This window comes from Gracilinanus agilis, chromosome 3 (assembly GCF_016433145.1).
Source record: "Gracilinanus agilis isolate LMUSP501 chromosome 3, AgileGrace, whole genome shotgun sequence".
Classification (NCBI taxonomy): domain Eukaryota; kingdom Metazoa; phylum Chordata; class Mammalia; order Didelphimorphia; family Didelphidae; genus Gracilinanus; species Gracilinanus agilis.
In genome coordinates, this window is record NC_058132.1 from 362,680,861 (window position 1) to 362,695,829 (window position 14,969).

A 14,969-nucleotide genomic window follows, 5' to 3' on the forward strand; every position below is an offset into this window, starting at 1 on the left:
AAATAGTATTTTTAAGAAAAATAATGAAAAAAATAAAAGGGAGAAAATATTAGTACAATTCATCAACAAACTGAAAAAGTCTGAAAATATGTTCAATGTATGTTTGTGGACTTCCGTCTATTCAAAGGGTAGGATGGGGTGACTATCTTCTCATAACTTTTTTTCCCAGATATGTTTGTACTTGATTTTATAACCTTCACTTTTCTCTGGTGGTTATTCTTTCCATTTACATTGTTGTAATTATTGTGGATATTGTTTGCTTGGCTCTACTCATTTCACTCTGCATCAATCCATGTAGATCTTTCTTTGCTTGTCTGGATCTGTCATTTCTTATAGCACAGCAATTTTCCAATTCATTCATGTATCATACTGTTTAGCCATTCTTCAATTAATGGGCATCTACATTTTAAAAATTATTTGCTATTATGAAACAGACTGCTCTAAACAATTTCATGTAAATGGGGACTTTCTTCATAACAATGGCTTCCTAGGAGTATAAGTTTAGTAACAGAATCCCTAAATCAAAGAGTATGGACACTTTAGTCACTTTATTTGTATAATTCCAAATTGCTTTTCAAAATGGTTATATTAATTCACCACAACCATTCTAACACTTATTTTGGTAGGTTTTGTTTTACATGACCAGTGTGTTCCAAGACCCTTTGCTTGTAAGTTGAAAATTGTACATCATAATGAACCCCAATATTGAAGAAGTATTTCTTATATGAACACACCTAGGCACTTTATGATTTTTCTTAGGCTCATCAGAGCCACCAGCATCATTACTCTTGTGCTTTGGGACCAATATAAACAACCAAATAGCAATAATGAAACACAGAGTAGCACTACTCTGATGTGGACACAACTTGTTGCAAGTCAGTACTCTGGAAAAAGACTGATGTAGGAGTTAATGTTTGATGTAAAACAACATAATGACTCACACTGATGCTTCTCAGAGTATGAATGAACATAATTGGATAAACTGCTGTGAGACTTTACACTGATTGGAAAAATGATGCAGATTAAGCATGGTCTTAAAAGTTTTTATTTTGTGTATTTTTCTACCTTTATTTTTTAATTGCCAATCATGTGTACCTGAATCCCCATGTAAAATTATATATCATTGTACTATTATCTTTGTCAACTTAGTTGATTTGCAGAGCATGAGGTGAAACCTTAGGGTTGTTTCAATTTGCACTTTAAAAAAAATCAAAACCTTTATTTTCTGACTTAGAATCAGTGCCATGTATTGGGTTGTGATACAGAAGAGTGGTAAGGGCTATGTGATGGGGGTTAAATGACTTGCTTAAAGTCATACAACTAGGAAGTATCTGAGGCCAAATCTGACCCCAGGACCTTCCTTTTCTAGTCCTGGCTCTCAAACCACTGAGTCTCCTAGCTACCCCTTAAAAACTTTAGAACACCATGAATTTGTGTGTTGTCCTTTTGCAAGGGCCATGTTAATCTTCACTCTATTGTTCCAATTTTAGTATGTTGCTGCTGAAGCAAGCTACCACATAATTGGACCACCATACTTTGAATCCAAAATGACTGCTAGAGCTTGATGACTTCCTTTACCTTAGAGACTTTTTGTTTACAGATAAAGAGCAAGTCTTCCCTTAACAAAAGCCAATCAAGTTAGATGCCTTGAGGTCTGGGAGTAAATTACTTTAGCTTGGAAGCTGGCTGACATTTTAAACCAAGTTTTAAGAAAACTTTCATATAGAAATTATTATAATTCAATTTCAATTTTCCTCAATCTTCTCCCCATCACTATGATATATATGTATATATATATCTTTTTGTATAATTTTTATTAGTATATTCTTTAATATTTAGACATTCATTTAGAATGTATTGAAGTATTTGGTATAAGGTGTTGGTCTAACTAAGTCTAATGTCTACCTGAATGCTTTCTAGTTTTCTGAAATATTTTAAAAAATCAAATAGTGACTTTTTTCCAAAGTGAGTTATGCTTTCCAGTTTAACAGTGGACTATTTCATTTCATTTTAACATTCTTTTAATGACAGGACCATCATTTACTTCCCTGATTTTTCTTTGCTGTGATACACTCATGTTCTCGGGCAGTTTTGAGAAATGCAAGTGGTTCACCCTGTATTAAATGGTCCCAGATTATTATGCTTTAAGAGTTTTTATAATTGCTTTTTATAATTTTATTTTGTTTGTTTTCATACCTTACTGTGTGTCCAGACCCCATTTTGCCATATGGAATAGATTTCAAAGGCACAAGTGGGAGGAGGGGTGCCTGAATAGACTATAAACAGAGCCCAGGTGCCATGACACTAAGCATGCAAGGTGGCCATTACCAACAATACCAGAACCTGCTTTCTGAACTCCCCTGTAAGTGCTACCTTTGTGACTGATTTGACTGATTTGACTCCCCAAACGGGATCTCTGATTCTCACCGCTTCTGGATCTCCAACTATTGACTCATACGCTTTTGAATACTGAAGGATGCTTTGTCTTAACATCTCATTGTCAGCTCCTTGAAGTGGTCAGAATTCCATCTGTAGCAATTGCCTTTGCTCTTCTGATTCTAATTGATAGTTGCTAATTAATTATCAGTGGACTTGGGAACCAGGTGACCAGGTTTGTTAGAATGGGTAAAAAGTAACAAATAAATAATCTGGGATTGAAGATCCTTTTAAGGGAATGAAATATGAGTTTTAATGTATGAACTTGACAATAGCAACTCTACTGGCTCAGAAACTTTACTCATTGACTCTTTCTCAGATAGGCAAATGTTCCACCTAGCTGACTTCTCGATAGGTGGGAATGCTACTATTAGTGTAGTTTTAAAGTGAAATTTTATTCTTTATCCCAGGATGTACTTAGACATATTTAGATTTAGTTGACACCTCACATATAATAGTTTCCTGCTCCCTCTATATCTTTTGCAATATTTTCTCAGTAATAACTCTTCATATTTTTTCCCATGAGTTATTTTAGTTTATAGATTTGTTTCTACCCCAAGGCAGCAGAGGATGCTGAATCCATGGGAACAGCATGCAGACTGGCTGAAATATAAGAGGAAGCCAAGGTTGTCCTAGACCATACAACCTCTTGGTTTCAAGTACCACTGGGTTAGGGTAGGGAGAGGGATTAGAGATTGGACCTGTGATTTCATTTATACATGCTGCAAAGCTGACTTTCTATCCAACCTGCACCATACTGACTCTGTTATCTAATGTATTTAGCTGGTCTTATCTAGCAGTGCCGGAACTATTTTTCATTGATTCACAGTGAGACTGGCTCCAGGATGTAAGTTTTGAGAAATCATTTTACACTTTTATCAAAACATTTGTAGGGCTAGTTGGTTCAAGGAAAAACATGAAACAGACAAAATGTGTGGGCTTAAATATGAATATAATAACTCTGTTTATTTACCCTTTTCCTCTTGGGAAAGTCCTCTCATCTCATCTCAATCAGTATATTCATGCTTTTTTCCCACCTTCACCTTATCAAAATCTGATCTTTGGAAATAAGGTAATAAACGAATTCACACCAAGATGTAAGTAGATGATAATTCTTAAAATGTTAGCTTTCTCATCATAATTCTCACATTAATAGGTAACAGGAGTATCTCTCATAGTGGAATTATTGGCATGAATCCTGTAGGCATTAGACCTTTTTTTTTCCCTGGGTGGGGGGACTTTATAACCTGAGAAGGTTGGAGTCCTCCGTAGGAAACCTAAATGAATTAGATCTCTTTTAGCTCTAAAATACAATGATTTTTTTTTTAAATTGTACTTGAAGATCAGTCTTAACTAACTGATTCCACCTCATCTCTACATTAATTCATCATCCTACTTTACCAATGTATGAAAGTCTACAAATAATGATTCATTAATGTACATTAAATATTGCCTTCACAGAGAAGTATCTTGTATTTATTTTTAATTAAATGAGTTTTTTTCAATGAAAAATAATCTATTTTTTTCTCCTCCCTATATTTCTCGGTCACCATCGGGTAAAAATTTAAAAAGAAACAAATTTGTAACAAAAATGTATAGTTAGACAAAATAAATTTCCAGCTTTGGACACATCCAGAAATGCATGCCCCATTCTACATCAAGTCCAATATGTCTGTGCCAGAAGGTGCCTAACATGCTCATTTATTGTCATTTGTCCTCTGGAATTGTGGTTGGTCATGGCAGTGATCAATGTTTTTAAATCTTTCAAGGTTGCTGCATTTACTATGTTATTGTTACTATGTAAGTTAATATTTTGGTTCTGTTCTCTTCACTCTGTATCAATTCATTTAGGTCTCCCCTGGTTCCTCTGAAATTGTCCCCATTTTCACTTCCTAGAGGATAATAATATAATTTTATTTGCTTACCAAATTAAATAAAAAAATAATTAAATTACTTTACAGGTATTTATTATCTCTCTGATATTTTATACCATCATTAAATAAAATGAGAAATAAAACATTCATAACAAATATGCATAATCCAAATAAAAAAACTTTCCACTTCACTGTGTCTGAAAATAGATGTCTTATTCTTCATTTTGTCTGCTCTCCAGGTGGTGTATTCATCTTTAGAAATTTAGACTTCTGTTTTATCATTACATTGATAAGAGTTCTAAAATCATTCAATTGTTTTTCCTCTATATTATCTTTGTCACTGTAAAAATTATTCTCTTAGTTGTTCTATCCAATTTACTCTTCATTAACTGTCCATTTCATTATTCCTTGAAGAAGAATAATATTACATTATATTCACCTACCATAATTTCTGTAGTCATTCTTCAAAAGCCTCCCTAATTTTCCATTTTTTGGCTACTATAAAAAGGACTAGTATAATTTTTTATACATATCTTTTTGGGGTATTGGCCTCACGGTAATATAGCTGAGTCAAAGAGTATTCACAGTTTGGTAACTTTGGGGGCATGGTTCCAATTGCTTTCTAATTTGTTCAGTTCACTTTGTCATACCTCAGTTGTTGGGCATTCTGATAAGTTTCTAGTTCTTTGCCAACACAAAAAGAGCTACTATAAATAATGTTGTTTTTGTATGGATTCTTTCCTTTTCAAAAATATCTTTGGGGTACAGGCCTAGAAGAGATATTTCTTTGTTAAGTGGTATGCAGTTTAGCAAATTTGGGGGGAAATTATTTTCCAGAATAATTGGGTCAATTCACTTAGCCACAATAGAACATTAATGTGTTAGTTTTCCTTTCCTTCCATCAACATGTGTCATTTTCCTTGTGACAACTTTGCCAAACTGATAGATGTGAGTTGGAAACTCAGAGATAATTTGCATATCTCTAATGATTAAATATTTGGGCCGTTTTTTATAAGGACATTAAAAGTTTGGATTAATTCCTTAATTCATATTTAGTTTATCCTTTAGCCATTTATTAATTGGAGAATTGTTGTAATTCTTATAAATTTGAAACAGTTTTTTATGTCTTAGAAATGACACTTTTATCAGAGAAAATTGCTGTTGTTTCCCCCATTAACTAGTTTACTTCTAATTTTATCTTCATTCACTTCATATGTAAACAAACTTTTAAATTTTATTCAATCAAAAGTGTCCATTTTATTTTTTTCACTTATTTGCCCATAAACTATTCCTCTATTTGTACATCTTAAAGATGTTTTGTTTTGCTTGCTTATTTTATTTATGTTGTCACCCTTTATGTCTAAATCATACATATCTGTTTGTAGCTTATCTTGGCATATGGTAATTCCTAGTCTGTCCTAGCATCTGCCATTTTTCTTTCAGAATTTACCAGCCGTTTTAAATTTAATAGTGAGTTCTTACTTTGGAAGCAAGGGTCCTTGAATTTATGAGACACTAGACTACTATGTTTGTTTATTCCTATGTTGTGTAGGTGGTGTAATGGATAGATCCCTGGCCTAAATTTGGAAGATCTGACTGCAATTCTGTCCTTAGATATTTTCTAGCTTTGAGACCCTGGGCAAGACATTCAACTTCTATCTGACTCAGTTTCTTCATTTATAAATTGAAAATAATAGAAGTGCCTACCTCTCAGAATTATTGTGATGATCAAATGAGATAATATTCATAAAATTCTAAGCACAGTGCTGATACATAGTAGACCCCAAGACATTTTTGCTTCTTTCCTTCCTTAAGGATTATAATTATTCTTGTTTTATAGATTCATTTAAATCTTGTATTGCTAGAACCCATTCTTTTCTGAGTTTTTTTCATTATTTCTCTTGAAATACTTGATCTTTTGTTCCTTTTAAATTGTTATTTTTTTCTAAATGTATTATCCTTTCATTGTTTGATTGATCTGACACTGAATAAGTTAGATAACATTTGCTTTATTATTATTCTGGCTTAGGCTAGCCATAAGCAATCAAAAAAATCCAAACCATCTTGACTTCAGTTCCCTCTTGTAGGAAATAAAGGGGTTGAATAAAATAACTGTTAAAATGTCTTCCAATTCTCAATCTATGGTGCTGAGATCCTTTGACATTGGTAGCCTCTTGAATAATAGCCACCCACATGAGGCAAGATACAAAAGAAACTTTTTTTTAAAATGCCTCAATTTTCCTGGTTATGTTATAGGCTTCCTTGGAATTTGTTTCGGAATGTTATGAACACTTGAAGAAAAGACAATAAGTGAGATAAAGTTTTATTTCACTTATTGCCATTTGCCAACGATGTACTTGTTCCTGGATATTCCATTGCCATTTCTAATTGTAACACTCAGTTTTTCTATAAGGAAGTTGGCATCCAAAATCCACCAAAGTAGCGCTTCATTTCCACAATATTCCAAACTTGTAGTCATCAAGAATCTCCTTTAATGTTTCCCAGAGATAAGAAATTTGAGGAATAATTCTATGGTACATGGAATCAGTGACAATCCAATAAAATTTAATGAGAATAGGCTCATAGGTCATTTAGGATAGAGGAGTGTTTGCCATCAGATAAATCTAGACTTATATAGGAAGGAAAAGGGGGAATACATAAATATGAAAATATCTGAAAGCATTAATCATAAAAAAGTTGTCTCCAATCACTTTTGTTCATTGTTTTTGTAATTACGTTTATTTTATCATGTTGCTCTGAATTAGAGTTGCCCCAAATTGAACAACATAATTATCTGCAATTGTTGACTTTAACAGTTTTGCAACTGATTAGATATCTCCAACCATGATTGACACCATGATGTTATGGGGGCTAGTATTAATGGCACAGTAAACTTGTGTTGTAAATTTTAAATTTAATGGTTGGTTAATAATTTTATGAAATTATGTGGTCTTCAATATTTATTATATCTCAAGTCATAAATTTATTTAAAAATATTTACAAAATGGAGAGGAAACAATTGAGAAAGGTGAAGAGGTTAGAGAGGTTATCTGTCCTATCATCCTAAGTGTTTTACTCCTTAATCCTGCTTAATTACTGCTTAATCCAGGCATAGATTAATTAGCTTTAAACCAGGAGCCTGCTTAATTCCCCTTCATTATGGGAGTAACCATATGGCTTTATCCAAGATGGAAGTTAGTCTCTTAGGAAACTATGAAAGGAGTCAGCCTTTCAGTCACCCAATGAAGTAGTCCAGGAGTCAGAGTCTAAGTTGAAGTCAAGCTCCAAGCCTATGATCCAAGTCGCAGTCTCCAGCAAAGCTCCTTCGAAGACTATCTAAGACTATCTCCAGAAGACAATCTCTTCAGACTATCTTCTCAAAGACAATCTGCTCTGAAGAAGTTTAGGACTTGCTTTTATGGTGACTTCTTGTCTTTGCTCCTCTTCACAGGGGCCAATCACAGTTTCCAAATTGTGTAGCACTGCCCAGGGGGCATTGTCTATGAGATCAACTTCTCACCTTCTGAAGGTTAAGCTCTATCTAAGTGTGTGGATTTTCTAAATCTCGCCTTCTAGAGCGATGAATTCCCTATGAGTATTCAGGATAGATAAAGGGAATAAAGGATTCCCTTTCACAAGTGTAAATTCAGAATGGACAAAGAGAACAAAGAATTCCCTTTTACACTGTCTATGTACAAGACATTACACTTCTCACTAGAGAAATGAGGAGAAAATAAATTTCTGGAAAAAGAATTGTGATGTTTAGTTGAGATGAAAAATTCTGTCTATTCTTTTAGACACTTTATCTCAACCTTAGAAGTCATTCAGAAAATAGAATTCTCTAATATTCTTGGTTTTCCTATGGGAACATGGAGTAACTGACTGTGGTTCCAATTTTTCAGGATTTTCTTACCATATTAATTTTTGAGTTTTTTTGAGAGTAGGTCTTCCTATATTAGCCAGGCTAGGAGTTCATCAGCCATTTGTGGGTCCAATATCAATGCTTTTCCACACAAAAATGTTAATATGCTCCATTTATATTAACTATTTTCCAATAACTTTTCTGTTATTCTTTTTCATGTAGTCAGCAGCTGTTGGAAAGCAATCAATATTCAGTGAATAAGAGTAAAGTATGAGCTGATGGCTAGTCACTCAGGCAGCCATTTTATGCTAGAAAGAGCTGCATTTTCTTTTTTTGATGTTGGCAGAACTTATTTTTGGTTTACCTATATGTTCTATTCACATGCAATGGAATTTTTGCTACTAACAGGAATAGCAGTAGAGGCTAATTTCATAGAAAAAGTAGGGTCAATACATTATTCAAGCTACAGAAAATGGTACCATTTGTTTATCAGCATCAAATTCTTTTTGGTATTCTTTTGACAAATTGCATTTTTTTCTGTTCTGTTTGTAACAAATCAGTCATAGGTTTTGAGAGAGTAGACAACCATGAAATAGATGTTTCATGGTATTTTATTAACACTGAAGGAGGTTTGTGACTCAGTAAAATATATCAGTAATATGATAGGCTTTCTAGCTTTTCTATATTCATTTGTATTCTTTACTTTCCATACCTTTTTTCTCAGGCTTTCTAAATCCTTGTCATGTTCATTGTGTACTATAGAGCAATGGTTCTCAAACTGTGGGGCATGATACATTTAGATAAGATAGTGCTGAATATACTCAAGAGATCTGAAAAACATATTTATACCAAACTTGTCATTTGTACCTTTATTTACTCCTTAAAAAAATGGGCAACATGACTCAGTAAAACAAAAGAAGAAAAAAGTCTCCTGTAGACTGAAATGAGTATTTCATATAAAAATTCAATTCAATTTGACAAACCCTAAATAAATACATATCATGGTCGTGGCACTATTTTAGGTACAGGTGATATAAAGACAAAAAGAAAAAAAGAAAAGAAAAAGTTAGTCCCTTCCTTCAAAGACCTCAGAATCTGTTTTCAAGATATAATAAGTATACAAATAAGAAAATGCAATGTGATTTGAGTTAATAGATTACATGATCATATAAATATATTAACATATGCTATTAATATTTTTCAAATGTAAGTGTAGATCTAGTTTTTCCTCAGTCAGATTATAAACTCCTTGAAGACAAGCACCATTGCATTAGTGTCCTTATATAACCAGCACTTACATGCCACATAGTAGGTGCTTAATAAATATTTGTTATTGATATTGTCACTAATTGCATTTGTGGCCAGGATATTCAGCAAAGAGAGTGAAAGGAGTTAGGGTGTTTTGGAAAACAAAACAAAACAAAACCCAGCCAAAATGTGCTCATTTATAGAGGCCAATGGGTAAGGACCTTTTAACAACAGAGGAATTCACCAGTTGATGCTGTTAATAAAAATTCATTTTAAAGTATTACTAAATTCATAGTTACTTTCTAGCAATATGAGTTTTTTAATCAGTAGATAATAATTACACGGTAACTAATATGGGAAATACACAGCATTTTTACATTAAAAAGGTGTCCTTTTACTTGAAAAGGGTGGGGAAGAAGTAGCTATTCAGTCTATAAACATTTATTAAGTACTTACTACTTACCAAAAACTGTGCCAAGGACTGAGAATACAAATATAAGCCAAAAGAAAGATAGTCTTTACCCTCGAGGTTCTTACATTCCAATGGGGGAAGACAAAAAAAAAATCAGTTGTCATGAGGAAAAATGAGATAATATTGAGAAAGCACTTTACAAATTTTAAGGCACAATATAAATGATAATGATGATGATGATGATGATCCCTTCCAACTCTAACATCCCATCTATAAGGGTGCTGACCTTAGCCCAAGTCTGATTTTGAGCAGGTAAGCAAAAGGCAGTAATATCTCAGAACTTCACTCTTAAAGAATTGCAGAATCACAGATAACAGTTTGAAGGAAACTCAAGTCTCAATCTTTTTATTTTAAAATGGGGAAACTGAGGCACAGGAAAGTTGTGACTTGCCAAAGATTACATAGGTAAATAATGAGAGTGATACTGATCAGAGTTTTTTGGGATTCTAAAGTATGTCTTTCCTTGGATTCTGCATTGGCTTGCTGGAGACTATCAGACTTTCAAATGCCAACACAGAATTCAAGGAAAGAGTCTTTCCACAAGCTGAAGAAGGAATCTCTGGAACCAGTCTTTCCACAAGTCAAGGCAGCAAAGATAACCAAGGAACCAGTCTTTCCAAAAACCAAGAAAGAGAATGGTGTCCCAGACCATGTTGGTCTCTTTTTATACCCCTTTTTCCACATCATTTCCTGTCTCTCCCCCTCTTCATAGAAACCAATTGCAGTCTTTCAACTTGCCTATATAACTGCCCAATGGTGGGGGGAAGGGGAACTTGTGAACTCTCTTACTTAATGGTGTAGGGGTATTTTAAGTTCTTAATTTGATTAACTAAAAATAGACAGGGTGAGAGTTAATTCTATCTTCACAATGGCATCATTCAAGGTCCTTCATCATCCTATTTATTCATCTTTGTACATACTCTAGTTTCTGAATATGCTTCTTAAAATGCAAGGCCCAGAATTCTGTGGTTGAGTCATTTTTCAGCCATGTCTGACTTTTCATGATCTCATTTATGATTTTCTTGGCAAAGATATTTTAGTAGTTTACTATTTCCTTCTCCAGTTCATTCTATAGATGAAGTAAGTAAGGCAGATAGGGTTAAGTGACTTGCCTAGGGACACACAGCTAGTAAATGTCTGAGGTGAAATTTGGACTCATGAAGTTGAGTGCCTGGCACTCTATCCATTCTGCTACCTAGCTACTCTCCCAGACTACATACAATACCTTATAATGCTTTGATCAAGACAGAATTGCCTTTTGAGTCCTATGTACTATGATTTCTGAATGAGATCTAAGATCACCTTAGTGTTTTTTGTTTTTGTTGTTTTGCTATATCACACTGCTGGGTCATACTGAACTTGTACAGTAATCCACAAAACCAAACTAAAAGGAAAAACAAATTCAAAAGAATTTCTACTAATAGTTTTCTTACTTTATACTTGTGAAATATAATTTTTGAATGAGAAATGAACTTTGTACTAATTTTATTAAATGTAATTTGAAAAGATTCAATCAGTGTTCTGGCCTATCATGATTATTTTGAGTCCCTTTTCTGAATCTTGATTCTCTGTCACCAGGGTGATAATTATCCATCTTTCCTCTCTTTTTTGTCATCTACAAATTCAATGCCATCTATTCCTTTTTTCAAGCCATTGCTAAAAATGATAAACAGCTCACTGACAAGCCTTATACCTGTGTCATTCCCTTAGAGACCTATTTCCAAGTTGATGTCTAACTGCTAATGATTACTCTTAGGGTCCAATTATTCAACTTTTTCCCCACTTATGGTTTTTGAAAAGAAAGTAGTTTAAATAGCATTCTTTAGTCTTCATCCAATTAAAAAGTCTACCAGATTTCAGTGTCTTTTGGGATATCCAAACTAGAGCTCATGACACATGAACAAAGGACTCTTTTCTGAATGACATTTCTGGAGGGTGATTCTAAAACCATGGATTACAGAGTCTTCCAGATACTATTCAAAAGTGATTTTTAAAATGTTGTATATTGTTTTCACATCATATTCATTTTCTTATATAACTCTGTCCCCTCCCTGACCCAGGAAATCATCCTTTGTAACAAAAATTTGAAGAGGAAAAAATCCAATTCAGCCAAAATAAGCAATACAGGCATTGTTTCTAGCAATACCTTCACAGTTCCTTATCTGTTGTCCTCCAGTTCTATAGAAGAGATAGTGAGGTACATTTTCTTATTTCTTCTTTTAAAACAAAGCTTAGTCTTGATAATTATAGAGCATGACATTTCATTTTTTATTTTTGTTTAGTCACATATATTGTTTTCCTGGTTTTGCCTTCTTTACTCTCCATCAATTCATATTAGTCTTCTCAGGCTTCTCTGGAGCAGTTAGGTGGTGCAGTGGATAAAGCATTGGGCTTAGATTCAGGAAATCTCATCTACATGAATTCAAATCCAACCTCAGATACTTAACTAGCTATGTGGCCTTGTGCAAGTTACTTAACTCCATTGGCCTCAATTTCCTCAAATGTAAAATGAGAAGGAAATGGCAAACCACCCTTTGCCAAAAACCCCCCGTAAATCATGGGTCTGAAATGACTGAACAACAACATGATTCCTGAATTCTTCATTCTTGTCATTTTTTATGACACAATACTCTTCCAAAACATTAAGTACCACCATTTTGTTTAGCCATTCCCTAATTAATGGGGACCAAATTTGTTTCCACAAAAAGTGCTGCTGTGAATAAAGTGCATTATTATTTAACCCATATTTTTCTATCTTTTACATAAGAATACCCTTGAAGGACTTTGACAAATACTTTACTAATATAGAGTCAAGCTAACTCTGGAACATCTCTCTCTTCTACAAGTATAGTAAGGATTAATAGATATATGTTTAGTGTGATAAAACGTAATCTTGATGAAGCCAACCTGGTTCTCTGTGGTTACCAATTTCTTTTCTAATATAAATCAACTATACTTTTAATATTACATTTTAAAATATTGCCAGTAAATCAAACTCAAGTTCTTTGAACTACAATTTATAGACATCATTCTTTTACTTGATTTGAAAATTGGTACCATATTGGTCCTCTCATTATGTCACATTTCCCATTACCTATCATTATGTGAAGATCACTTGCTGAAGGGGGCTCAACAAGCACATTGTTAATTCATTCAATTCATTCACTGTGCTACAGTTTAGCAAGCTGGATCAGGTAATTTAATTGATCAAAGGCAGCTCTTTGTTTTTTTAATATGTCCTTATGTATTATGGATATCAATTCCCTATATGCTTTTTTTTTTTGCTTTGTCCTATCTAGTTTAAAGAAATTTTCTTTAGCAGAGAAAACAAACACAAAATAAAGATTGAATAGCTTTCTTTTCTCTAAATCAGTGGTGTCAAAATCAAATAGGAATGGAGCCACTAAACTGAATATAAAGATCTGTTTTGGCCACATATTTGAAAAGTACAGATTTAGCATTATCTATACACACATATATATCATGGGCCAGCTAAGTGACTCAGTGGACAGAGTCCTGGGCCTGGTGTGAGGAAGACATCAATTCCAATCTGACCTCAGACACTTAATAATTGTGTGACCCTGGAAAAGTCACTTAACCCTATGTGCCTCAGTTTCCTCATCTGTAAAATGAGATGGAGAAGGAAATGATCAACCACTCTAACATCTTCGCGAAGAAAATCCCAACTAGGGTCATGAGGATAGTCAGACACAACTCAAATGATTCAACAATAAATATTATATTGTATTTTTAATTTATTAAATATTTTTCAATTAAATTTTAGTCTTTCTCATGTGTTTGATACATCTGCTCTAAATCATCATATTTCATCTTACCACATATAGTGTTAAAAATTTCTCTTTGTTATTATAAAAGTTTTCTTCATTGTCCTCATTTATGTATCCTCATTTACACTCTTCACCCTATTATTTTTTAGCTTTTACCTTCTCTCTTGCAATAGAAACTGAATAACTGAATAAAAGTTCAAAGTGTAAGGGCTAGGCAATTTGGGGTTAAGTGACTTACCCAGGGTCCCACAGAAAATGTCTGAGGGCAGGTTTGATCTCAGGACCTCCCATCTCTAGACCTGGTGCTCTATTCACTGAGCTACCTAACTACCCCTCCTCAAACTTTTCTTAAAAAATCATGCCATGCTTTTCATATTTATATACTGCTATTTTTCCTTGCTTCCCATGTTCTGTTCATATCTTTTTAAAGTCTAAATTGGTTGCAATGTACTCTGTTTTAGTCAATGTTCATTTTTATTCCTCAATTGAATTATTTTTTTTCCTTGGATCTTCAGAATTTCATTACTGAGTGCTTTCCAGGATTCCTAGCCTGGCTTCTACTTTACAATTAGTCCATGAGATCCTGCCTGTATTTTATGTGAATCTTTCAAAATATTCTATTTGAAAATCTAAGTTCATGGATTTTCTCTCCTTTTCTACCACAAATTATAAGATTTTTAGATCATTTCTTTTCAAGGTTCTTGCATTTTCTACCACACCAACCAGTATCTCTTTGTGTGTGAGAATCATCTCCAGAATAGAATGTCTCCTTGTTTGTTTTTCCACTTTTTGAAAATGAAATTATCCTTATGTCAATTTAAGGCAATAATAGTTGTTGTGTTTTGGCAAAGTGATAATTGCAGCAGATGTCCATGTAACACTTCCATGCAGGGGCCTCTTTCCCACTCCATTTCAGAACAGGAATAGATATCCTCTGACTTCTTCCTATTGGCAATGAGAATTCTTAATTGACTGCTGAGCCATAACTGAATGGATACTTACCTTGCCTTTGGAACATGCTCAGATAATTTAATATAGAGTTACCCATTGAGGAGACAAAAGGAGCCTGCTTCTGTGAGAAGACATCAAATGTTGCCTTATCCTAGGGGTGGGAGCAATTGCTTTCTATTGGTTTGTAGCCAGAACTAATTGAACTAAATTGGGTAGCAAAAGGTACCTTCCCCTTTCTTTATGTCCTTTGACCCTGAGGAATGAGCTTGGGATTTTTGTTTCATTTGTTTGTCTTTTTCAATTCTAGATTTAGGAAGTGGAGTCAGATTTAGAACTCA

The 14,969-nt window shown here is 33.7% G+C and overlaps 1 pseudogene; it reads right to left on the reverse strand.

Moving 5' to 3' along the window:
- Positions 1–1,407: 1,407 nt before the first annotated feature.
- Positions 1,408–1,508, reverse strand: LOC123243398 (annotated as a pseudogene).
- Between the last annotated feature and the right edge of the window lie 13,461 nt (positions 1,509–14,969).